Below are 26,091 nucleotides of genomic sequence, written 5' to 3'. Positions count from 1 at the left end.
TCCAATCTGATTTTCATTTTGTTCTGCAAGCCATGAAGTAAGGGGCTGATTCAGAGCTCCAGAATCCTTTCGGTGCCACAGACACTATTTTAAAATGGATATTCCTTTGGGTTTCTCAGTGTTACTTTGCTACAGTCATGGAATAAATGGGGCTCTGTCTAATGAGAACTTCCAGTCCCAGTAAACAAGAACCAGGACATAAGGTGGCTAAAGTCATCATTTCATGTTTTAAAGGTTAGGAGTTCAAATCCTGTGGGTTTGCACTTGGGTTACAGTACGCACGTATCTTAGTTGAAGAAGCAATAACAGTGCACAATGAAATCCAGCCTACCCACAACTGAGTTTTGGCCACAATTAATTAAACAAATATTTCCTGTGGAATTCTTTACCTTAGAGGTCCCAGACAGAGGGTCTGCATTCCAGAAGGCACAGGAAAGCTCTATTTTTCAAGCTTCTTGCCCCCTACAGTGTATATATACTTGAATCCCACTACATAGACACAGGGTTCACACTTGCCACATTTAAAAAATTTTGATATGTGGGGCCAGTGTTGTGGCGGAGTGGGTTAAGCTGCCGCCTGTGAGTCCAGCATCCCACACGGGCGCAGGTTCGAGTCCCAGCTGCTCCACTTCTGCTCCAGCTCCCTGCTAATGCATTTGGGAAAGCAGCAGCAGATGATCCAAGTCCTTGGGCCCTTGACACCCCCATGGGAGATTCAGAAGCAGCTGCTGACTCCTGGCTTCGGATTGGCCCAGCTCCAGCCATTGTGCCATTTGGAGAGTGAACCAGCACGTGAAAAATCTTTCTCTGTCTCTCCCTCTATCTCTGTGTAAACTGTCTTTCAAATAAATAAATAAATATTAAACTTTTAAAAATATTCCTATGGCCTCAGGCCTCTTTTCTCTTCTTCACCTTCTTTTCTCTTGATTTTTCAGAGTGATAATAATTTTCAGATTTAAAGGCATGCTCCTTACACTGGAGGCCCACTAGAAATAGGCCTCACTGAAAAATATATATAACCATATTAAGGTCTGTACTTTTCATGGTTCAACTTTCATAACTTGTTTCTCTATAGCATTTTACTTTGTAGAAAGCATTTTATACATGTGATTTCTTTTTTTTTTTTTCCATTTTGAAGACAAGAAAAATGAAACCCAGAGAGAATAAGAGACATGCTCAAAAACACACAGCCAGTCAGTGTTACAGCTGGTATTGGAACTCAGGCCTCTACAACTCTAAATGCCTTCATCACTGTATGACTTAGTTTTGTGTTACCACAACAAAATACTTGAGAGCAGCTACTTAGGAAAAACATTTATTTTAGTTTATAATTTTGGAGATTCACAGTCCAAGACAGGGCAGCTCCATTACATTCTAAGGATGGTGGGATGTAAGGAAGATCACACGGCAAGCCCGGAAGCAGAGAGAGAGAGAGAGAGAGAGAGAGAGAAAGGGAGAGGGAGAGGGGGAGAGAGAGCAAGAAAGAGCTAGGCCTAACTCTGCTTATAGAACCAACCATCTTTTTTTTTCTTTCTTTTTTTTTTTTTTTTAATTGACAGGCAGAGTGGATAGTGAGAGAGAGAGACAGAGAGAAAGGTCTTGCTTTTCCGTTGGTTCACCCCACAATGGTCGCTGTGGCTGGTGCGCTGTGGCCAGCGCACTGCGCTGATCCGAAGGCAGGAGCCAGGTGCTTCTCCTGGTCTCCCATGTGGGTGCAAGGCCCAAGCACTTGGGCCATCCTCCACTGCACTCCCGGGCCACAGCAGAGAGCTGGACTGGAAGAGGAGCAACCAGGACAGAATCCAGTGCCCCAACCGGGATTAGTACCGGTGTGCCAGCGCCTCAGGCAGAGGATTAGCCTATTGAGCCACGGCACCAGCCCCAACCCTCTTTCTAGAGCTATCTTCCAAGGTCATGCTCCTAATGACTGGAGGACCTTCAACCAGGCCCACTTCCCAGATACTATAATGGATCAAGCCTCCATCCTTAATCCATCAAAAATTAACATTACTCCATTAACTACTAACATAAGACTTTGGGGTCTAAACACCTGCATGAGTTGGGGAGCCAAATCCTATTCAAACCACAGCAATCATGATAGTAAAATTGTCTAATAGCAAAAAATTGCTATAGAATCACATTTATTTTATTTTGCTTTATTATTTTTTAAAGATTTATTTATTTATTTGAGAGGCAGAGTTATAGGCAGAGAGGGAGAAAGAGAGAGAGAGGTCTTCCATCTGCTGGTTCACTCCCCAAACAGTCACAACAGCCAGAGCTGGGCCAATCTGAAGCCAGGAGCCAGGAAATTCTTCCATGTCTCCCATGAGGGTGCAGAGGCCCAAGCACTTGGACCATCCTCCACTGCTTTCCCAGGCCAACAGCATGGAGATGGATCATAAGTAGAGAAACCAGGACTGGAACCGATGCCCATATGGGATGTCGATACCACAGGCAGAGGCTTAACCTACTACACCACAGCACCGACCCCTGAACTCACTTTAATAACAAGTCTGCTCTTGAGATAACTAACCCATTTCCCCAGTAACAACAGTCATAGTCACCTGATCTAATCACCTCTTATTAGGTCTCACCTTCCAACACTTCAGTGCTGATGATTAGGTTTCCAGCACATGAACTTTGGGGGATGCACTCAAACTGTAGCAAATGTCTCAGTTGAGTTTCTCTCACCTTCCCTTCAAAAAGGCAGAATAACTCCTCTGACTTTAGGAGAGAAGAAAAATTCACAAAAGGATGGAAGATACTTTACCATGCTTCCTGGAATGTGTTAAATGATTTATATGCACTCATCCTAACAAGACTGTGGGTAGCTACTGTCACTGTTTTCACAAATGACAACAGTGAGGCTCAGAGGAGCCAAGAGACTTGTCCAAGGTCGTCCAGCAAGTAAGTAGTAGAGACTAAATGTGGGGATGGATCTGTCTGATTTCAAAGCCCATGTCCTTCCCACTGTACCAACATTTCTAAAATTTCCTCTGTGTTGGTAATGCACCAATACTTCATAAAGAAAAAAAGAGAAAAAACTCTAACAGATCCCAGTGTGAGGAACAACTGACTTAAGGAAATATAGGAAATAAGCCCACCCTAGACCACCTGCCCACCAAATTATGGACTCAGAAATATGAAGGAAGCAAAAAATGAGGCGTTAATACTCAATCTCAAGAGCAGTGACCAGTGGGTGGAAGCAGGTGTTGCTCTCAGAAGTTAAAGTCCTTTTATATTTGTCAAGCAGAGCTCCCCTCCCCCAGTTTAAGCAACTTCCTGAGGCACAATCTAAACACACACAACAATGCAAAGGGAGGAGGAGGCTGGGGAGTAGGGCAGGGGTGTTGGGTATTGCATTGCAGCTAGCAGAGGGGGGAGGGAGATTACACTGTGGTTACATAGTTGAAACTTCTAGGAAGTTAGAAATCAGCCTACTCTTGAGTTGCCCCTGGAAAACAAGTTTCTTCAAAAAGGAATGTAATAGCTTGGAAGCACACCTTAGAAGCAGCTCAGTATTTTACACTACAAAGTCCTTTCCATATCCCAGTTGCTCTGTAGGTGGTCACAGCCTTCTCCCAAGGCTTGCTTCTGCCTGGCTCCAGGTAGGCTACTCAGCCCCATAACATTGGGTAGTAAAATCTTGGGAGAAATTTCACCTAATTCACACTCAGCAAACCTTTTACCCAGAAGTGGGAGGAGGGGAAGAAGAAATGGCAAGAACTGAATTTCAATTCCCTTAGAAACCTTAGTCTCAATGTAAACCAGGCTCTTTTAGATCTTGTCTGGAGAGGTGCCCACTTGTTCTGAGAGATGTGGTACCCCCAATAAACCTTGACACCCTGCCTACAACTCCTCTTATCTCACGTCTGAATTCTTTTTTGCAGGAAGACAAGAACCTATTCCACTCACCTTCACTGAGCGAGCTCACCAATTTTTTACTTAGCCCCCTTTGCAGCTGGACACTAGGCCCTGGAATCATGGTTGTACTTAGGCGAAGCTAAGTTCTTGTGAAAATACAAGGTGATAATAATTTGCAGATTTAAAAGCATGCTCCTTACACTGGAGGCCCATTAGAAACAGGCCTAACAGGAAATAAGTTTTAGTTTTATTCTTAAGAAACACGAATTTTAAAATGCTTAAGCTACCCCCAAATCTTGGTTACTTTGATACTTCAGTGTGAGAAACCGCACGAGACCCCCTACTCCTGAGTCTTCCACTTTCAAGGTTCTTAATATCAAAACCAAGGTGGCTGCATTTCAACCATGTTGCTCTGATGCTTAGGAAAGTCTTCAATGAAACAAAGCGTTTGCCACAAATCCATTTTTAACACCAGCAATCTGTTAATAAGGAGGATATCAATTAATTATTTCCACCACAGAGCTGCTGGATGAACTGCCATCAGATGAAAGGAAAGAGCTATGGTGTTTGCTGAGATTAAGCTGAATCATAGTTCACCTTGATGCCCACACAAGCTTTGAAGTTGGAAAATGTTATCTCATTCTGGCACATGCTACCCCCTGTAGTAACACTGAAGCCCAGGGCTTATAAAGTAATCACTTGGTTATGATTACTATGTGCCAGCCACTCTTCTGAGTACATTACATGAAGTAAAGGATGTAACTAATGAGAATCTAATGAGGCAGGCCATATTTTTATTGCTCTCTCTCTTTTTTAAGATTTATTTATTTGAAAGGCAGAATTACAGAGAGAGAGAGAGAGAAAGAAAGAGAGATCTTCCATCCGCTGGTTCACTCCCCAAATGGCCACAACAGTCAAGCCTGGTGGGCCTGGCCAAAGCAAGGAGCCAGGAGCCTCATATGGATCCCTCACGTGGGTGCAGGGGCCCAAGCACTTGGCACATCCTCCATTGCTAAATCAGAAGTGGAGCAGCTGGATCTCTAACCAGCTCCTAAATGGGATGCCAGCGTCACAGGCAGCAGCTTTACCCACTATGCCACACCACCAGTCCTTCTTATTGCCCTCTTATAAATGATAAAACCAAGACACAGAAAGGCTAGGTCAGTTTTCCAAAGCCACACAGCTAGTAAAAGGTATAAGAGCTAGGTTTAAAGGTAAATCATCTGGTTAAACACCATTTTTAACACAAGTGCTAGGGTTTGTTGAGTGTGTCCCCTTAAAGTTTATGTGTTGGAAACTTAACCCTCAAATTCCTATGTTAATTGTATTTGGAGGTAGGGTATTTGGGAGGTAATTAGGATTGGATGAGGTCATGAGGGTAGAGGCCCCATTATGCTATTGGTGGCTTTGTAAGAAAAGGCAGAATATGGGGCAGGTGTTTGGTGTAGAGGTTAAGATACCACTTGGGATACCTGCATTCCATATCAGAGTGCCTAGGTTTGAGTCCTGGCAGTGCTCCCAATCTCAGCTTCCTGCCAAGGTACACTTTGGGAGGCAGGAGGTGATGGCTCAAGTACTTGGGTCCCTTCCACCAACATGGGATAGTGGGTTCAATTCTTGGTTCCTAGCGTCATCTGTCTCAGCTCTGGCTTTTGTGGGCATTTGAGGAGTGAACTTGTAGATGGGAGATCTTTATCTGTCTCTCTGCCTTTCAATTTAAATAAGGAAAACTTTAAAAAAGAAGGAGAAAGGAGGAAGGAGAAAAAAGGAAGAGGTAGGAATAGGGATGAGGAGGAGGGAGAAGGGGGAGGGGGGAGGAGGAGGAAGGGGAGAAGAGCCCCAAGCAGACCTTGCACCTGTGTGGGAGACCCAGAAGAAGCTCCTGGCTCCTGGCTTCAAATCAGCCTAGCTACGGCTGGCCATTTGGGGAGGGAACCAGCGGATGGAAGACCACTCCTCCTCTCCTCTCTCTCTTCTTTTCCTCTTTGTGCCTCTGTAACTCTGCCTTTCAAATAAATAAATAAATCTTTAAAAAAAAAAAATTTGAGCGGCCAGCGCTGTTGTGCAGCAGGTTAATACTCTGGCCTGAAGCACCGGCATTCTCTATGGGTGCTGGTTCAAGAACCAGCTGCTCCACTTCCAATCCAGCTCTCTGCTATGACCTGGGACAGCAGAAAAAATGGCCCAAGTCCTTGGGCCCCTGCACCTGTGTGGGAGACCCAGAAGAAGCTCCTGGCTCCTGGCTTCGGATTGGTGCAGCTCTGGCTGTTGCAGCCAATTAGGGAGTGAACCATCGGATGGAAGACCTCTCTCTCTCTCTCTCTCTCTGCCTCTCCCCTCTCTATGTAACTCTGTCTTTCAAATAAATAAATCATTTTAAAAAAAAATCGGGCCCCAGACATTTTGTTATAGCAACAGAAAACAGACCAAGACAATGGCAACAGAGATGTTTAATCTGTGTCCAAACTCTTCTCTTGGTCCCTGGCTTGACACCTTAAGTGTTGCACAGGCATCAGCCCAGGTCATGCCTTTACACTCCTCAGCCTAGAGCAGCTTTGCTACATTGAGCTTTGTCTGCAGATCTTATGCTCCTTGTTCACTGTCCCCCCTGGGACACAGCCAAGGGTGAAATGTACTATCCCTACATTGGATACTAGAAATTCTCTTCTTTACCTAGCACCTGTCCCTCACCAACCCGCACTGTCTCCACCTTAATCATTTAGCCTACCTCTTTGTGATCTTTTTCCTTCAAAGATTTCCATGGAAAATTGCTGAGTTATGGGAGAGGTACCAGGTAGCTTCTCTCAGCCTTCATAGGAATGTATAGATCTCCACCCTCAAGAGATCCCATGAGTCCTTAATAATTTCTTCACTTTTCATGACTCAGACACTCATCATTAAACCTTGTCTCTGTCAGTGAGATTCCATTCTTGTTGAGATTCAGCGCCAGGTGCATGACGGCCTGCACACAGCTATGCTCTAAGGTGGAGTGTCACATTCCTAGAGATCGAGTTTTCTCTTTCTAGCACATGTTCCAAGGAGGAAGAAGGCTTGTCAAACATGAAAGAATGCGTTCCACCCAAAGATATGAACTTGTTTTTTTTCATATCTTGTTTGCATTTCTGCACAGCAGATTCCTGGTCTGCATCCAACTGAAGAACTGAATTATGAGCTTGGAAACCCCTCCCTATGAATACATTATTAATCCTCAAAAAGTCTCAAAAGGTTGGGCTGGCATTATGGTGTAGCAGATAAAGCTGTAACGTTAGCATCCCTTATGAGTGTTGGTTTGTGTCCTGGCTGCTCCCCTTCTGATCTAGCTTCCTGCTAATGGCCTGGGAAAACCAGAAGATGGCCCAAGTATTTGAGCTCCTGCAACCCATGGGGGAGACGTGGGTGAAGCTCCTGGCTCCTGGCTTCTGCCTGGCCCAGCCCTGTCCTGTGCGATCATCTAAGAAGTGAACCTGTGGATGGAAGATCTCATTTTCCCTTTCTCTGTTGCTCCCTCTCTCTTTCTGGAACTCTGACTTTCAAATCTTTGATTTATTTATTTGTTTGAAAGTCAGAGTTACAGCGGGGGGGTGGGGTGGGCAAGACAGAGAGACAGAGTTCTTCCATATGCTGGTTCATCCCTCAAATGGCTGCAACAGCCAGAGTTGGGCCAGGCCAAAGCAAGAAGCCAGGAGCTTTATCCAGGTCTCCCACATGGGTGCAGGGACTCAAGCACTTGGTTATCTTCTGCTGCTTTCCCAGGCCATAAGCAGGGGGTTGGATCAGAAGTGGAGACACCGGGTTCTAGTCCCGGACAGGGTGCCGGATTCTGTCCTGGTTGCCCCTCTTCCAGGCCAACTCTCTGCTGTGGCCAGGGAGTGCAGTGGAGGATGGCCCAAGTACTTGGGCCCTACACCCCATAGGAGACCAGGATAAGTACCTGGCTCCTGCCATCGGATCAGCGCGGTGCGCCCGCCGCAGCATGCAGGCTGCATCGGCCATTGGAGGGTGAACCAATGGCAAAAGGAAGACCTTTCTCTCTGTCTCTCTCTCTCACTGTCCACTCTGCCTGTCAAAAAAAAAAAAAAAAAAAAAAGTGGAGCAGCCAGGACTTGAATCAGTGGCCATATGGGATGCCAATGCTGCAGGCGCCAGCTTTATCTGCTGTGCACAGCAGCAGCCCCAATAAATACATGTTAAAAAAAAAAAAAGTCCATGATGGGTCTGTCATTGTGGCACAGTGAGCTAAGTTGCTAATTGCAACACTGGTATCACATACTGGAGCACTAGTTCAAGTCTAGTTCAAGTCCCAGCTACTCTGCTATCAGCTAATGTGCCTGAGAGGCAGTTGAAAATGGCCCAAGTACTTGGGACCCCACTGACCATGTGGGAGGCTTGGATGGAGTTCCTGGCTCCTGGCTTCAGCCTGGACCAGACCTGGCTGTTGCAGGTGAACCAGTGGATGGAAGATGTCACTCTCTCACTGTAATTCTGCCTTTCAAATAAATAAGTAAATAAATAAAAATTTTAAAAGACCCATGATGAAAGCTGTGCAAATATCCTGACAACCAAGAAGCAATTCTTTTTTTTTTTTTTTGGACAGGCAGAGTGGACAGTGAGAGAGAGAGAGAGACAAAGGTCTTCCTTTTCCATTGGTTCACCCTCTAGTGCCCGCTGTGGCACTGCGCTGATCCAAAGCCAGGAGTCAGGTGCTTCTCCTGGTCTCCCATGCGGGTGCAGGGCCCAAGTACTTGGGCCATCCTCCACTGCACTCCTGGGCCACAGCAGAGAGCTGGACTGGAAGAGGAGCAACTGGGACAGAATCTGGCATCCCAACCAGGACTAGAACCTGGTGTGCCGGTACTGCAGGCAGAGGATTAGTCTTGAGCCATGTCGCCGGCCAGGAAGCAATTTTTATAGAAAGTTATATGAGACAATATAAAGATTACATAGGATCCATGTTCTGAAGGTCTCAGATTATATCTCATTTACTCCAAGGTGACTATATACATATTAGTTCCAAAATAAAAAAGATTTTTCTCACTTCTTAATAATTAGTTTCTACTTCTACTCCTAAAACTCCAAAGATGTAGTCAACCCTACCAATTTTCCCCTCCACCATCCAGTTCTGGATATGTCTCTGGCATCTGAGAATCCAGCAGCAGCCAGGGTAATACTGGCTCTCTCCTAAGACCTCACGTTTGATCCCTGGACTCAACCTCACTATTTGGACATTTACAAGCAGAAAGATATGTTCCCAAATAAGGAAGTCAATAAAAGATCTGTTTACATTTTCCACTCCTTTCCCACTCCCTGCACTTAGAGGGCTCTTTTCTGAGGAAATATCAATGCATTTAATCAAATTCTGTAAAACTGTAAGTTCTTCAGGGGGAAAAAAATCCTTCAAATGCTTTGTTCTTCTTTTGCTTTCCCTGGGCGGTGCTCTACAGAAATCAGTGTGGCTGACAGACAGTGAACAGCGAACTGCAGTGCGAATACCTAGCTGGACACGCTGCATCTGTCTCCTGGGTCCTCCAAAAAAATGTGTGTGTGTGTGTGTGTGTGTGTGTGTGGGTTTTTTTTTTTTTTTTTTTTTTTAGAGAAAGAGAGAGAGTGACACACAGAGATCCCATCTACTGGAGCTGGAGCCAGGAGCCAGGAATACAGTCCAGACCTCCTACACAGTGTCAAGAACCCAATCACTTGAGCTATCACTCCTGCCTCCCAAGGTCTGCACTGGCAGGAAGTTGGAATCAGAAGCTTAATTGTCAGGTCAAACACCTGTCCCTGGGACGGGTGATGTGGTGTAGCAGGTAAAGCCATGGCCTGCAGTGCCGACATCCCTATAGGTGCCGTTTCGAGCCCCAGCAGCTCCACTTCCGATCCAGCTCTTTACCAAGGAAGGCCTGGGAAAGCAGCAGAAGATGGTCTAAGTCCTTGGAATCCTGCACCTGCATGGGAGACCCAGAAGAAGCTCCTGGTTCCTGGCTTCGGATTGGTCCAGCTCCAGCAGTTGGGGCCATCTGGGGAGTGAACCAGCGGATGGAAGATCTCTCTCTCTGCCTCTGCTTTTCAAATAAATCAATAAATAAATCTAAAAACAAAAAAACCACCTGTCCCTGAAAAGTGGTACTTCTTATTTTAGAGTTTATGTAGTTTTTATTAAGAGATGTCAGTTCTTCTAGCATGAAGCCTGTGGGATTGAGAAGTCATTTGCAGTGGCTGTGCAGTGCCAAGCGTCCAGCAACACGGCAAAGAGGGTTCAAGGATGCAGAACCAGGCAACAAGAAAAGGTCCCTGCAAAGACAGGATTAGCAGAATCCTAAGCAGACTGTCCCTGTGGCAAGATCTGGCCAGTGCCTTATCGCCCTTGTTATTTATTTACTTAACCTATTATTTATTTGTTTGCTTGAAAAGCAGAGGTGGGGGGAGGGAGAAAGAGAGAGAGGTATTTTCCATCTGTTGGTTCACACTCCAAATGGCAGCAATGGCCAAGGCTGGGCCAGACTGAAGCCAGGCACTATATCTGGGTGTGCCTCATGGGAGACCAGGCACATTAGTAGGGAGCAGGATCACAGCAGAGTAGATGGGACTCAAACAAGCACTCCAATACGGGATGCTGGCATTGCAAGTGGTGGCTTAACCCACTACACCACGTTGTCCCCTCCCTTATTTTTTTTTTAAAGATTTATTTATTTATTTTAAAATCAAGAGTTACACATAGAGAAGGAGAGGCAGAGAGAGAGAGAGAGAGAGAGAGAGAGAGAGGTCTTCCATTTGCTGGTTCACTCCCCAAATGGCTGCAATGGCCAGAGCTGCATCAATCCAAAGCCAGGAGCCAGAAGCTTCTTCTGGGTCTCCCACATGCGTGCAGGGGCCTAAGGACTTGGGCCATCTTATACTGCTTTCCCAGGCCATGGCAGAGAGCTGGATCGGAAGTGGAGCAGCTGGGACTCAAATCAGCACCCATATGGGATGCCAGCACAGCAGGCAGCAGCTTTACCCACTACACTACAGCGCCAGCCCCCCCCCTTAGTTTTTAATTGATTCACATCCCCTGGTTCTCCACACTTCCTACTGATTCTCTAGACTTTTCCTAATACCCCCCTTTTCTTTTTTAAGATGTATTTATTTATTTGAAAGGCAGAGTTTATGGAGAGAGGGAGAGACACAGAGGGAAAGAGAGAGATCTCCCAAATGGTCACAACGGCCAGAGCTGGACCAGTCTAAAGCCAGATGCCAGGAGCTTCTTCTAGGTCTCCCACAGGGATCCTCTGCTGCTCTCCCAGGCATACCAGCAGGGAGCCGGATTAGAAGTGCAGTAGCGGGGTCTCGAACAGATGCCCATATGGGATGCTGGCATCCCATGCAGCTTAACCTGTTATGCCTCAATGCTGGCCCCTCACAATACCTTTTTTTTTTTTTTTTTTTTTTTGACAGACAGAGTTATAGACAGTGAGAAGTATTTATTTGAGAGGTAGAGTTACAGATGGTGAGAGAGAGAGAAAGGTCTTCCTTCCTTTGGTTCACTCCCCTAATGGCCGCTACGGACGGCGCTGCACCGATCCGAAGCCAGGAGCCGGGTACTTCCTCCTGGTCTCTCATGCAGGTGAAGGGACCCAAGCACTTGGCTCATCCTCTGCTGCCCTCCCGGGATACAGCAGAGAGCTGGTTGGAAGAGGAGCAACTGGGACTAGTACCTGGCACCCCAACTGGGACTAGAACCTGGGGTGCCAGTGCCACAGGCGGAGGATTAGCACAATATCTTTTTTTTTTTTTTTTGGACAGGCAGAGTGAACAGTGAGAGAGAGAGAGAGACAGAGAGAAAGGTCTTCCTTTTTTGCCTTGGTTCACCCTCCAATGGCCGCTGCGGCCGGTGCGCTGCGGCCGGCGCATCGCGCTGATCCAAAGCCAGGAGCCAGGTGCTTCTCCTGGTCTCCCATGCGGGTGCAGGGCCCAAGCACTTTGGGCCATCCTCCACTGCACTCCTGGGCCATAGCAGAGGGCTGGCCTGGAAGAGGGGCAACCGGGACAGAATGCGGCACCCCGACCGGGACTAGAACCCGGTGTGCTGGCGCCGCAAGGCGGAGGATTAGCCTATTGAGCCGCGGCACCGGCCAGCACAATACCTTTTTAATAAAACCACTTTCTGCTTGAGATTTTCACTGGTTACCACCAAGAATTCCAGCTGATATATCAGCTTTTCTTTCTTGAACACAAGATCCAGGAACAGCATAGCATGGTCAACTTGTTCAGGCCATTTACATTGGTCAAACTGAATCTCCCCATGTTGTCACTGCTTTGCTTTACCTTACATTTGAAGATGTTGTGTGTACTCTGGAAACAGCCATGGAGGACCTTCAAAGATATGTCCTCTAGAGCCCCATCCAAGTGAGGATAATGGGAAGGAGGGACCTGGAGGCTTCCCACAGAGAGTTGGCTTTGTTCACTCAAGAACAAGTGAAGATGGGCGTTCCCATCTGGCTTCTTGCTGGTGTGCATCATGGGAGGCAGCAGGTGATGGCTCAAGTGCCTGGGTCCCTGCCACCCATGTGGGAGACCCAGACTGAGTTCCAGACCATGGCTTTGGCTTGCCCAGGTCGCAGATGATGTTGGCACTTAAGGAGTGAAACAGTGAATGGAAGATCTCTTCCTCTTTCTCTCAAATAAATTAGTCAGATAAGTAAACAAACTATAATTTTTGGCTGGCGCCATGGCTCAATAGGCTAATCCTCCACCTGCGGCGCTGGCACACTGGTTCTAGTCCCGGTCAGGGCACTGGATTCTGTCCCGGTTGCTCCTCTTCCAGTCCAGCTCTCTGCTGTGGCCAGGGAGTGCAGTGGAGGATGGCCTAAGTCCTTGGGCCCTGCACCCGCATGGGAGACCAGGAGAAGTACCTGGCTCCTGGCTTCGGATCAGTGTGGTGTGCTGGACACAGCGGCCATTGGAGGGTGAACCAATGGAAAAGGGAGACCTTTGTCTCTCTCTCTCTCTCACTCTGCCTGTCAAAAAAAAAAAAAAAAAAACAACTATAATTAAAAAAAAAATGGCATTAAAAAACAAGTGAAGGGAAAAGAACCCTGTATATCAATTCTTTTGTGTATGCCTTTTTTTTTTTTTAAGATTTTCTTTATTTATTTGAGAGGTAGAGTTATAGACAGTGAGAGGCAAAGACAGAGAGAGGTCTTCCATCTGCTAATTTACTCCCCAAATGGCCGCAACGGCTGGAGCTGCACTGATCTGAAGCTAGGAGTCAGGCGCTTCTTCCTGGTCTCCCATGCAGGTACAGGGGCCCAAGGACTTGGGCCATCTTTTACTGCTTTCCCAGGCCATAGCAGAGAGCTGGATTGGAAGAGGAGCAGCTGGGACTAGAACTGGTGCCCATATGGAATGCTGGTGCTGCAAGCAGAGGATTCACAGCACCAGTCCCCTATTTATTCTTTTTTTTTTTTTTTAAGATTTTATTTATTTATTTGAGAGGCAAGAGAGATGGAGAGACAGAGACAGAGATCTTCTATCCTATGGTTCACTCCCCAGATGGCTGCAATGGCAGGGGGGCAGGCTGATCTAGTCAAGAGCCAGGAGGTTCTTCCTGGTCTCCCACAAGGCTGCAGGGGCCCAAAGACTTAGGCCATCTTCCACTGCTTTGTCAGGCCATAGCAAAGAGGTGGATTGGAAGAGAAGCAGCTGGGACTCAAACCAGTGTCCATATAGGATTCCCACACCACAGGTACAGTCTTATCCCACTATGTCTTAGCATCAGCCTCATTAGTTATTTTTTTTAAATAACGTTTATGAGGCTGGTGCTGTGGCATAGCGGGTAAAGCTGTTGCCTGCAGAGCCAGAATCCCATATGGGCACCAGTTCGGGTCCCCGCTGCTCCACTTCTGATCCAGGTCTCTGCTATGGCCTGGGAAAACAGCAAAAGATGGCTTAAGTCCTTGGGTCCCTGCACCCACGTGGGAGACCAGGAAGAAACTCCTGGCTCCTGGCTTCAGATCAGCCCAGCTCTGGCTGTTGTGGCCATCTGGGGAGTGAACCATCAGATGGAAAACCTCTATCTCTGTCTCTGCCTTTGTCTCTATAACTCTGCCTTTCAAATAAATAAATCTTTAAAAAATAAATAAATAAAGTTTATCTTTCAACCATAAGTATAGAAACAGTTCAGGCTTATTGTTGAAGATTTAGAGGAAACAAAATCTTCGCAGTGCCTGTCATCTTACCAGCCCTCATAGCAGCATCTGAAATTTTGGTGTGGTTCTTTCTAACATTTTTCTATGAAAACCTTATCATAGCTATGATCATTATAGTCTATCGCCAATTAAAAGTCTGAAAATAGCAGACACACATACATTATGTATGTATGTATATATATAAATTTATGTGCACATGCACACACACCACACACAGAGTACAAAATATAGGACAGTGAACTCTCTTTTGGCTGAAAGCAGTAGTTCTCAAAGTACCACAGAACAACTATTCCTCCATCTGTTAACAGCTGCTACAGACACAATATAAAACAGAGATTTTCTTGATCAAATATATTTGGGAAACTCTGAGTTAAAAGTTGAACATGGCTCTTCTTTGCATGACTTTTTTGAGCTTTTAACCCATGAGAATTGCAGAGTGACTCTCAAAGACAGCAATAGAGTATTGACCACAAAATTCCCTCCTAAAGAAACATTTCTTAGGACTGATGTTCTAAGGATTACTAACCCAGAAAGCTTAGGACTTCCTGTCACGTCCCTTCCTCCTTTTCCCATTTCATTCCTGAAGAACCAGTTCTGAGTCAGGAGAAGGAACAGGACAATGTAATTTAGATACCCAAAAGCAAAATATGGAAAAGAAATAGCAGATTGGGTCCTAGGAAGTGATTTTCTTTTACTGATATATTTACCCATAAGAACATGTTTGCAGGCATGAATTCATAAACAAACATCATAGTTCACATCCAAAGAGCAAAGCTGAATGCTATCAAACAATCTTAAGAAATGTTCCTGCATAATGGGTCTACTCCTACTTAAGTAGAAAATCCAATTAATTTACTAGAGGCCGGCGCCTTGTGGTGCCGGCACACCAGGTTCTAGTCCTGGTCGGGGTGCTGGATTCTGTCCTGGTTGCCCCTCTTCCAGGCCAGCTCTCTGCTGTGGCCAGGGAGTGCAGTGGAGGATGACCCAAGTACTTGGGCCCTGCACCCCAGGGGAGACCAGGATAAGTACTTGGCTCCTGCCATCGGATCAGCGCGGTGCGCCAGCTGCAGCGCACCGGCTGCAGCGGCCATTGGAGGGTGAACCAATGGCAAAGGAAGACCTTTCTCTCTGTCTCTGTCTCTCTCTCACTGTCCACTCTGCCTGTCAAAAAAAAAATTTACTAGAACACTGCATTGCCAGACTAAAGGCGGGTAGCACTGGGGCCGGCGCTGTGGTATAGTAGGTTAAGACTACACCTGTGGGGCCAGCATCTCATATAGGCACCAGTTCAAGACCCAGCAGCTCCTCTTCCAATCCAGCTCTCTGCTATGGCCTGGGAAAGCAGTGGGATATGGCCCAAGTGCCTGGAGCCTTGAACTCATGTGGGAGACCCAGAAGAAGCTCCTGACTACTGGCTTTGGATCGGTTCAGCTCCCGCCATTGTGGCTAGTTGGGGAGTGAACCAGTGGATGGAAGATCTTTCTCTCTCTGTAACTCTACCTCTCAAATAAATAAATAAAGACAGGTAATGTAATCTTACTCACCCTACCACACACCATCAAAGAAAAGTTCTATATGACTGTTTATTTTTTACTTTTTATTTTTGCCAGGCAGAGTTAGATAGTGAGAGAGAGAGAGAGAGAGAGAGAGAGAGAGAGAAGAGTTATAGACAGTGAGAGAGAGAGACAGAGAGAAAGGGCTTCCTTCCGTTGGTTCACTCCCCAAATGGCTGCTACAGCTATACTGATCCAAAGCCAGGAGCCTGGTCTCCCATGCAGGCACAGGGACCCAAGCACTTGGGCCATCGTCCACTGCCCTCCTGGGCCACAGCAGAGAGCTGGACTGGATGAGGAGCAACGAGGACTAGTACCAGGCACCCTAACCGGGACTAGAACCCGGAGTGCCGGTGAGGCAGGTGGAGGATTAGCCAAGTGAGCCACGGCGCCGGCCATATGACTGTTTTTTAAATGATGCAAACACAAACGAGATACTGGAAGAACAGGAGCAGTGTCACTGAGGGAGATGTCCTCACTGGCATGAATCCCAGGTGGAGCCCAAGGAACTTCTCTAAGAAGCCCTGTTCCTGCCCCAGCACTTTCCCAGCTGAGCTAACATCTGGTTGGTCTCCAAGTGGAGCCTGCTGTAGAATCTGTGACTTCAGCTACAGAAGAAGCATGAAAACATGGCTTCTTCTATTAAACCAACAAATCTGAATGCTACTCTACAATTTGACAATTGCAGAAATTGAGGGCAACAGAAAGTAAAAGGAGTAACTGGAAATGGGTCCTGTCTCCTAATGAATGTCCTATTCACCACCTGCGGTCGACCCTGCAAACTTGCTTTGTATCAAAACCTAGACACAAGACTCTGTGAGACCCTGACATGCTGCCTGTCATATTTTGAATATGCTAAGTGTTAAGGAAAGTCTGGGAAATACCAGAGTTCAAAAGTACCTTCTTTCTGTGAAGCAGCCTGAAAGATATTCTAGAGCAACGTCCTAATATTCTGGGTGAAACTCTTTTTTGTGATTCTGTTTGGTGAGCTGCTCAGCAACCCCCATCACCGAGCAGCCCGGTGCCAGCTCCCAGGGACCCTCGAGAGGGAGAAACCTGGGAATGTAAAAGCTGGAGGGGATCTGAATGACCATCTCTCCTCCAGCCCCACTCCCTCTGTTTACAGATCTGAGCACAGGGAGCCTGAAACCCACCCAGACTTCTGTGCGTGAATGTGCTTCCCTCCCTTCTTCTATTTCTGCAGTTTTCCCATGGCACCCAGCCAGAGCATCTACACCAGTAATGTCGAGAGGATTTATGAGGCCAAGCAATCCTTTGGGTTTCTACGCAGACCTAAACAGGAAACCCACAGAGGGAAATGCCCTTTCTGTTTGCAGGCCAAATTCCCAGGATGCTTTCACCAGAGTGCCCTGGCTGGAACAAAACAAAGGCCTGGCACTACAAAATGTCCCTCAGATCTGAAGAAAGAGGTGCCCTCCCTAAACCACCACCTCAAGACCGGAAGGCCTTGCTAAGGAGAACAAGACTTCCTTCACTCACACTTTGATTGAACTTTGCTCCATTGGTCTAGGCGCTGGTTGAGGTTCAATCCAGAGACACCCACCCCTGGGATCTTCGTGAAGGTGTTAGAGTGCTACTTCTCACCTGTTTAAAGTCACTTAACCTTGGCAAGACTCTGGATTCCTTAGTCAGACACCCCACCCACACATCTCCCCTGCTTTCTCCATGTGGCATCTGGCTCCCAGGGGAGGCCTTGGGGCTCCATTTCCCAGCCAAAGGGGTACCAGGAACCGCAGAGTCCTTCTGAGCTCCCAACCACATTGTGAGAACCACTCAATTCAACAAGGCTCTCCCGCATTTGCAGCAGCCTTGGCACCCAGTGTCCTGCCAAACCTCTCTTCATTTCATCAGGGCATCTGTCCTGGGCATCCAACCCACCTGGGGCAGTTTTCAATATTTTCAGCTCTCTGGGCATTTTGAAACATAAGAGACTTGCTCAGGGCTGGACAGGAAAGAAGCCTGCATTCCTGGGTTCCTGGCTCACAGAACAGAAAGCAATGAGTGACCCTTTGCCCCCTCCTCAAGGCCTCCCCTTGGGCTGACACTGAAAATAGCCTCTGTCTTCTTTGGTTCGCCCCCACCTCCCTGGGGAAAGAAGACACACGGCTCCTCCCCAGCCAACAGCATTATCAGGGCTTGACTGTCTTTCAGGAACTGCCAGATGTTGGGAAGAGGATAATGTGTCATTTCCTTTCACAAATAGTCTGGTATCTGTGCATTTCCTGTCAAGTCAGCCGTCGGGAAGACTGAGATGCAGTGTCTGTGAAGGACCAATCACTCTGGCTTCTACCAGCACAGATACTGGGGACTCCAGCTCCCCGCTGAGAAAGTATTTTTCTCTTCCGTATGCATGGGTAACATCACAAGAATACAGGCTGGGTAATGGTTAAAAACAAGGACTTTGGAGAGAAGATAAATTCTCCAAGGGCAAAGGACAAGTAGCCAAGGAATGATGGGAGAGGGCTCAGAGTGACAATCCTTACGCTGTCCACTTACTCAGAGGTTCTCAGGTCAGAGGTTCTCAGCAGCAAACCAAGGGCAACACTAACCTGGTAACTTGCCCGACCACTTCAATCCCACTGAATCTGCGACTCTGGGGATAAAGCCCAGCAATCGCTTTCAACAAGCCTTCCAGGATTCTGATGTGTGAGAGCAATGGGCCCATAAAGATGCATCAGAAGGCAGAAGAAGCAGAGAGTAGGTTACCTGAGAAAATGCTTTAATCACTTTGGGACCTGGGAATGAAGCTATCTTGGCAAGAATAGAAATGAAATGACAGTAGATAAAAGCATTTAAGATATAGCCATATCTCTGCTCATACTGTACTAATCTGTAGCACTTTAGAGTATGACTTACTGGTGTAAATATATTCACTGCATATTTTTCAGCTTGTGTAAAATGTCCAATGTGGGCTCAATTATTTAAAATGCATACATATCCATCAGAATTTAGAAAAAATACTGGGAGATTATACATAAAAATTTTAACTGTGATCATTCTTGGGTGATAGACTGGATAATTTTTGCTTTTTGCTTTTATGTTCCCCTTCCCAATATTTTTTAATCAGTCCTTTAAAAAAATAGCTAAAAAGCATTTTAACAAAATGACATGCTTGTTGGGTCAAACTAGTCATTTAAACAAATTTGTATAGCCCTCTCCAGAGGCTACCTCTCCAAGAATTTATGTCACACAGATAATTAGCACCACCTGTTACACTTGTGCTAAAATGGGCATGAAGCACAGGGCATTCAGAATGTATAAAAAGATTGTTAAACTCATCAGCTCCAGCTGAAACCGGCACAGCAGGGAGAGTTGCAGAAAATGAGAGCCAGGACCCACCGTGGGGCCCCATGGCCCAGCTGGGGTGGTGCCTCCAGCCTTGAATGTGGGTTGCTGGTTGTTCTGAGAGGCCTGCAGGCACCCACTGTCCCTCTGGCCAGCTTTGTTCAGGAGTCCCAGCAGCCTCTTGGTTTTTACACCCTGATTTCCTAATGGCAAAAGGCTCCAGGCAAAAACAAAGCAAAACAAAAACACTGAAAGCCCTCAATAGCCTAGAAAGGAAGAAAGGACAATGGAACGTGATGTAAGGGTCGCTAAACAGCCAGTGACTCAGCGCTTCTGCGCCATCAACACCAGCTGCAGCTTGAAGCAGCTCTGGTCTTGGCAGCACACACATACACACAGTGCAAACACACACACACACACACAGTGCAAACACTGCACTGTCTGGAGAGTGGCAAAAGTCCCAATTCTTGGACTGTGCTGCAGCCAAATCACAGAATCAAAGGATTCTGGAGCTGAAGGAACTTGGACTTTAAACCTGTTTCCCATTAATATATTTTTTATTTTTTAAATTTTTAATTTTTAAAAATTTATTTATTTATTTTTGACAGGCAGAGTTAGACAGTGAGAGAGAGAGAGAGAGAGAGAGAGAGAGAGAAAGGTCTTTCTTTTCCATTGGTTCACCCCCCAAATGGCCACCACAGCTGGCGCGCTGTGCCGATCCGAAGCCAGGAGCCAGGTGCTTCCTCCTGGTCTCCCATGCGGGTGCGAGGCCCAAGCACTTGGGCCATCCTCCACTGCCTTCCCAGGCCACAGCAGAGAGCTGGACTGGAAGAGGAGCAACTGGGACAGAATCTGGTGCCCCAACCGGGACTAGAACCTGGGGTGCCATTGTCACAGGCGGAGGATTAGCCTAGTGAGCCGTGGCGCTGGCTCCCATTAACATCTTTAATCAAGATCCCCATGGAGCTTGACGCTTGTGGAAGGGGTCTGACTCCATCTCCTTCTAATTCTTCCTGAAGCATCACAGGATGAAATTTGGTCTGTGTGGTAGATTTCAATGTGAGCTTCTTGAGGAGACTTTGGGGAAAAATCACGAGCCTTTGTGAATCATGGAGGGGCAGGTAGAAGATTTTGCAGAGAACCAATGGGAGTGGGAACCTGTCCCATGAAATTACAACACAGGTTATACCTTTCTGAAAATGTAGCATCTCATTAAAGATGCATTTTAGAATTCCACCTTTGCTTCAATCCAGGAGTCTGTTGAAGGAAGCTCTTCCATGGAGTCAGGTTGGGCTGGCTTTGCTCCCTCTGGGCCAAAAAAGCAAGCAACCTGGCAAACCAGGCTGGTCCTGGGGCCTGCCCCTCACTAGTAAACACTGTGCTTTCAAAACATATTCATGAGTGGCTGGTACTGTGGTGTAGTGGGTAAAGTTGCCACCTGCAGGGCCGGCATTCCATATGGGCGCTGGTTCAAGTCCTGGCTGCTCTACTTCTGATCCAGCTCTCTGCTATGGCCTGGGAAAGCAGTAGAAGATGGCCCAAGTCCTTGGGCCCCTGCACCCACGTGGGAGATTCATAGGCAGCTCCTGGCTCCTGGCTTTGGATCGGCACATCTCTGCTGACCTCTCTGTCTCTGCCTCTGCCTCTCTGTAACTCTGCCTTTCAATTAAATAAATATATCTTTAAAAAAAATGGATTCATGAGGAAATCTCCTTCCTGCCATTAGACAAAAACTTTGGAGAGGCAGGAATTTGGTCCAACAACCTCCCATCTCAGTGCTTGGGTTCCATACCCAGCCCCAGATCCTGGCTCCAGCTTCCTGCTAATGTGCACTTCAGGAGGCAGTGGTGGTGGCTCAAGCATACTGGGTCCTGCCATTCATGAGAGACCTGGAATGAGTTCTAAGCTCCCTGCTTTGGCTCCTCAGCACAAATCTGCCTACTGCAGGCATTTGAGGAGTGAATCAAGGGATGGGAACTCTCTGTCTCTCCCCCTCTGTCTCACTGCCTCTCAAATAAATAAATTAAAAAATTAAAATGGGGTCCAGCGCTGTGGTGCTGGCCTGCAGCCCTGACCTGCAGCGCCGGCATCCTATATGGGTGCAGGTTCAAGTACCAACTGCTCCACTTCCAATCCAGCTCCCTGCTAATGTACCTGGGAAATCAGCGGAGGGAGGATGGGCCAAGTGCTTGAGTCCTTGCACCCAAGTGGGAGACCTTGAAGAAGCTCCTGGCTCCTGGCTTCAGATTGGCTCAGCGCTAGCCATTGCAGCCATTCAAAGAGTGAACCAGTGGTTGGAAGACCTCTCTCTCTATCTCCCTCTCCCTCTCCGTCTTTCAAATAAATAGAATAAATCTTTAAAACAATCAATAAAAATGAGGCCAGCATTGTGGCATAGCCAGTAAAGCCGTCACATGAGATACCAGCATCCCATATTTGTCCTAGTTCGAGTCCCAGCTGCTCCACTTCCAATCCAGCTCTCTGCCAATGTGCCTGGGAAAGCAGTGGAGGATGGCCCAAGTGCTTGAACCCCTGCACTCGAGCAGGAGATCTGGAAGAAGCTCTTGGCTCCTGACTTCCAAACAACTCAGCTCTGGCCATTGCGGACATCTGGAGAGAGAACTAGTGGATGAAAGATCTCTCTCCCCCTCTCTCTCTCTCATTGTCTCTGTAACTCAGCCTTTTAAATAAATAAATCTTTTTTAAAAAATTAAAAACAAAACCCCTGAGGACTTGAGAATTTTTCTGCTTACATGAGTTATTAGATCATTTAATGGGAGTCTTAAATCACAAAACACAGTCTCATTTCAGAAGTTAGGTGTTTGGGGCAAGGATCCAGAATACTAACATTGTGTTATTCATTCGAAGGTGCCCACGCTGCAGGAGGGAGCAGAGCTGGCTGCCAGGCGGGGGGTTGGGGGGTGGGGAGGGAGGCAGCACAGTTCTTACTAGGCTGGGCTGTCTATATTACAGCTCATCTTCCCAGCCCTAGCTCCCTTCTGAAGGTAGAATATCTCACAGGCTGCCCTTCCTGCTGAGCCCTGCGTCTGTCTGCGAAGGTGCACTTTTCTCTTTCTCCACCGTCCTCCTCTGCCAAGGCCATGGTAGTTCTTGCAGGAGCTCCTCAACTGCAGCTCCCAGGCCATGAAGTCCGTGGAAGTAAGCAAATGCTGCAAGTCTGGGCTCTCTTCTCCCCCTTGCCTACCCAAGGTGGGCTACCAGCATGCAATGATCAATGGCGAGAAGTCTCACCGCTGGCTGTGTCTGTGTCTGGAGCTTTCCTGGGACGAGGCTGGAAGGCCAGGCTCCAGAGAAGGATAGAGAACAATAGAGGAGAGGGCAGAAGGGTGAACAGTTCACTTAAGAACATCTCGGAGAAACAAAAGAAAGGAAGGAAGGAGGAGAACTGAGGGAGGGGCAAAGGAAGGGAAGGAAATACAATTATCTTCTAGAACTGTAGCTACGAAATACATGAAATCTGTCCTCTTTATATTAATAAAATTTTTTTAAACTCAAAAGAAAGGAAGGGAGGAAGGAAGGAAGGAAGGAAGGAAGGAAGGAAGGGAGGAAATCTTGGGATCTTCCAGGAAAAGTGTGCTGAAGGGAGGTAGCACAGGCTTTTCAGGACCTGGGGGACTACCTTCTTTTTCTGGGAAGTGTGATTGCCTCCAAGACGTGGGAGAGCAGAGGGTCTGAGTTGCTTGGAGCTCGGATGCAGCCTCCATGGCTAGGGAGTAGCCCAGAGAGACATGCCTGTCCCACTTTCAGGCCTATGGACTCCTTGGTACTTACAGGTCTTTCTCCGCCCTCAGAAGCAGGGAAAGTGCACTGTGGCTGAGAAGCAAGAGCTGCAGCCCAACTGGCAGTCTGGTTTCTGTGGCCTACTGGTTAAACTGGTTATTGAAGGTAGTAAAAGGTGGCGAAAGCCATTTCAGGAGAAGGAAACAGAGGAGGGGGCTTCAGTGCCCACCCAGGCTGGTAGGAGCCTTTCTCAGAGCTGGCCAGGCCTGCCTGGACTTTGCTGCCTGCCCATGGTAGGTGTGCAGTTGAGGGTTTTTCCCATCTGGCCTGGCATCTTTCCCCACAGAAGGACAACTATCCCAAACTAAGAAAATGAGGCCAAGGTTTGTGAGAGCCCCAGGCTCAGGGTGTGGAGGGCCAGTTCCCAACTGTGAAAATTATCCTGGTCCCCGGGGAAGGAATGGGAACTTAGAAAAACCTGTGACTGAACAATGAGACACCCCCTGGCAAGGGGACAATGAATGAGTGATGGGGAGTGTCCATCTCCTCAAGAAGCATTGGCCACACTGAGGAAATGGCCCCACATATGTGCATTGAATTTTTCTTAGCAAGTCTGTCACCCACAAGGTGAGAATTTGTCCATCACCTTGATTCTTAAGGCAGGAAAACTTTTCTAAGTCAAACCCACTGTTTTTTTCTATTTCTCCAGGTTTGTTTTCTTCTTAGATTTGTTATTTTCACTGAAACTAGGTCTACTGGGATTCTTTTCTATTTCTACTGGCTAAGGACAGCCCCATTAACTGTCTGATACTGTCAGAGTCTTTCAATTATGTTAGAAATTAAGCCACCCTTCCATTCTTTAAATTTCCACGCGAGTCCCCTTGACCTGGTTTTCTCTTGTCCTCTTGAGGCTTGGCATCTCTAATGATGACACCTTACGCTTCAGTGCAGAAGACGGGAAGACACTAATGTCAAAGGGCAGTGGTCTGGTGACACTGACGAGGCACACAGCCTGCAAAGAGCCATCTCTGTCTTTCCCACCGCATAAATGAGGCAGTAGGGAGAAGTAGCCAAACACTAAGCTTGTCTGTTTTTTTAAACATGAATTGATGAAAGGGTGGGCATGAGGGAGGGAAAAGTAAATAGCAATTTAAATCAATACCTTTATTAAGAGGTAGTAGCAAATTATATATTTTGGAGTGGGTGTTTGGTGCATCAGTTAAAACACCTATATCCCACATCAGAGTCCCTGGGTTCAACTCCTGACTTCTGTTCCAGTTTCAGCTTCCTGCTAATGCACACCCTGGGAGACAGCAAGTGATAGCTCAAGTAGTTGGGTCCCTACTGCCCACTTGGGAGACCTGGACGGGTTTTTCAGGCTCCTGGATTCTTCCTGGACCAGCTTCAGCTGTTGTGGGCATTTGGGAAGTGAACTAACACATGGAAGATCTCTCTGTCTCTGTCTCTCTGCCTTTCAAATAAAACAATATTATATATATATATATATATACATGCCCTTTAAAGATCTATTTATTTGTTTGAAAGGCAGGGTTACAGAGAGAGAGAGAGAGAGAGAGAACAAGAGAGAGAGAGAGTCTTCCTGGTTCATTTGCCCAAATGGCCACAATAGCTAGGACTTGTCCAGGCCGAAACCAGGAGCCAGGAGCTTCATCTGGGTCTCCCATGTGGGTGCAGGGGCCCAAGCACTTGGAACATCTTCTGCTGCTTTCCCAGGCCACAGCAGGGGCCTGGAACAGAAATGGGGCAGCCAGGACTTAAACAAACACACATATGGGATGCCAATGTTGCAGGTGGTGGCTTTACCCGCTACACCATCACGCCGGCCTGATAATATACATTTTTTAACATCCAAATATAGAAAAGTAGTGAGGCCAAAAGCTATGCTGAGGAGCCTCAGAGCCATATCCCTGGTTCATCCATGCATTCTTGATCTTAAATGATAACTACACCAGATCTGGAGGTAAGAGGCCATCCTAAAACCCAGAGTAACTTCTGTTGACAGGATTCACGTCCAGTCTGACTTGTCATGGAGTTTCAGGACAGAAGTCTACCCTGTTGGGGCTGATGAGGACCTTTCAGTTCTACTGGATCAATGCAAATCTCTTGGAGCTTATTTAAAATGAGTGAAGAGACTGTGCCTCTGCCACAAAAGTGTTATATGTATTACTATACCACCATCTAATGGCAAGGGGCTTTAAAACACAAACGTAACCTTGTCCAGAAACCATTAACTATACTTAAATATTTTTTCATGGGAAATAGTTATGATGCCTCTACTTTTCCAGAGATATTAATGAATTTTCCCCTTAGTTCATGAAAAATGGCCTCAGATCTGAGATTCCTAGTGAAGAGAAAGTAATAGAATGTCCAATTTGACTATCTGAAAAACTACCTGACAGGAGGACAGAAAGATTTTTAAAACACTCTTACAGTGTATAATGGAGGAAAAAAAGTTATTTTTAGACAAATATTATTTAAACTTCTCCATATGTGAGAATTTAACAATAGAAAGATTAATACAGTACAGCACATGTATAACATATCATCTTACAGAGGATAAAAAATCAAAACATAACCTAACACATAGACCATATAATACTCTCAACATGAAACGCCATCACCAAGGTCCAGATTTTTTGTTAGATAAGAAAAAAGGAGAGGCTGGCACCTCTGCTCACTAGGCTAATCCTCCGCCTGCAGCGCTGGCACACTGGGTTCTAGTCCCGGTCGGGGTGCTGGATTCTGTCCCGGTTGCTCCTCTTTCATGGCCTGGGAGTGCAGTGGAGGATGGCTCAAGTCCTTGGGCCCTGTACCTGCATGAGAGACCAGGAGAAGCACCTGGCTCCTGTTTCGGATCAGCGCGGTGCCGCAGCAGCCACTGAGGGGTGAACCAACAGAAAAAGGAAGACCTTTGTTGTCTCTCTCTCTCTCATTGTCCACTCTGCCTGTCAAAAAAAAAAAAAAAAAAAAGAAAAGAAAAAAGAAAAAAGGAGAGCAAACCATGAATCTCTTGCCCTCTGTTTCTGCAGGTTAAGATTTCAGAGGATTACAATTTATTTGGGGATTTTCCTCCCAGTGCTAAATGTTGGAAGCAGGGATCATTTTGGGAAATTTACTGAGCAATGAAAACAAAGACTGTTCCTCCCCACCCACCCCAAGCTCTCCCTTTTCTCCAAACACACAGGACACACATATCAGGGATTTTCCATTGCCTGAGTAGATCCATTTGGATCACCCAACACTCAAACTTAAAGTCACATTAGAAGACAGCCAGGATCCAAGAAATCCTGGGACATATCCAGTTAGTCCAGCATGCTTTCATGCTAGCAGGTTTCTATGGGTGGGAGGGTGGCAGGGACCGATGACCACCAGGCAGTTAGCCAGTTGAGGGGTGAAATGCCATGGGAACAGTGAGCAAGATG

The 26,091-nt window shown here is 46.8% G+C and overlaps 1 long non-coding RNA gene across 6 annotated transcripts in view; it reads right to left on the bottom strand.

Annotated features, from left to right (window-relative positions):
- Window positions 1–26,091, bottom strand: part of LOC138844994 (uncharacterized) — a 43,967-nt gene that overhangs the window by 9,704 nt on the left and 8,172 nt on the right. For 2 of the 6 annotated variants that reach the window (XR_011381554.1, XR_011381550.1), the window contains exon 3: window positions 25,100–25,614. The exons of 1 other annotated variant lie outside the window; for it this stretch is intronic. This is a non-coding gene — a long non-coding RNA (uncharacterized lncRNA). Of the gene's footprint in view, window positions 1–23,778; window positions 25,615–26,091 lie in introns of those variants that run through there. 3 more of the 6 variants (XR_011381553.1, XR_011381549.1, XR_011381552.1) reach the window with 3 other exon arrangements.

This window comes from Oryctolagus cuniculus, chromosome 13, assembly GCF_964237555.1.
Source record: "Oryctolagus cuniculus chromosome 13, mOryCun1.1, whole genome shotgun sequence".
Taxonomy (NCBI): Eukaryota; Metazoa; Chordata; class Mammalia; order Lagomorpha; family Leporidae; genus Oryctolagus; species Oryctolagus cuniculus.
The sequence above is the reverse complement of the archived record's forward strand: the minus strand, read 5'-3'. Positions and strand labels throughout refer to the sequence as shown.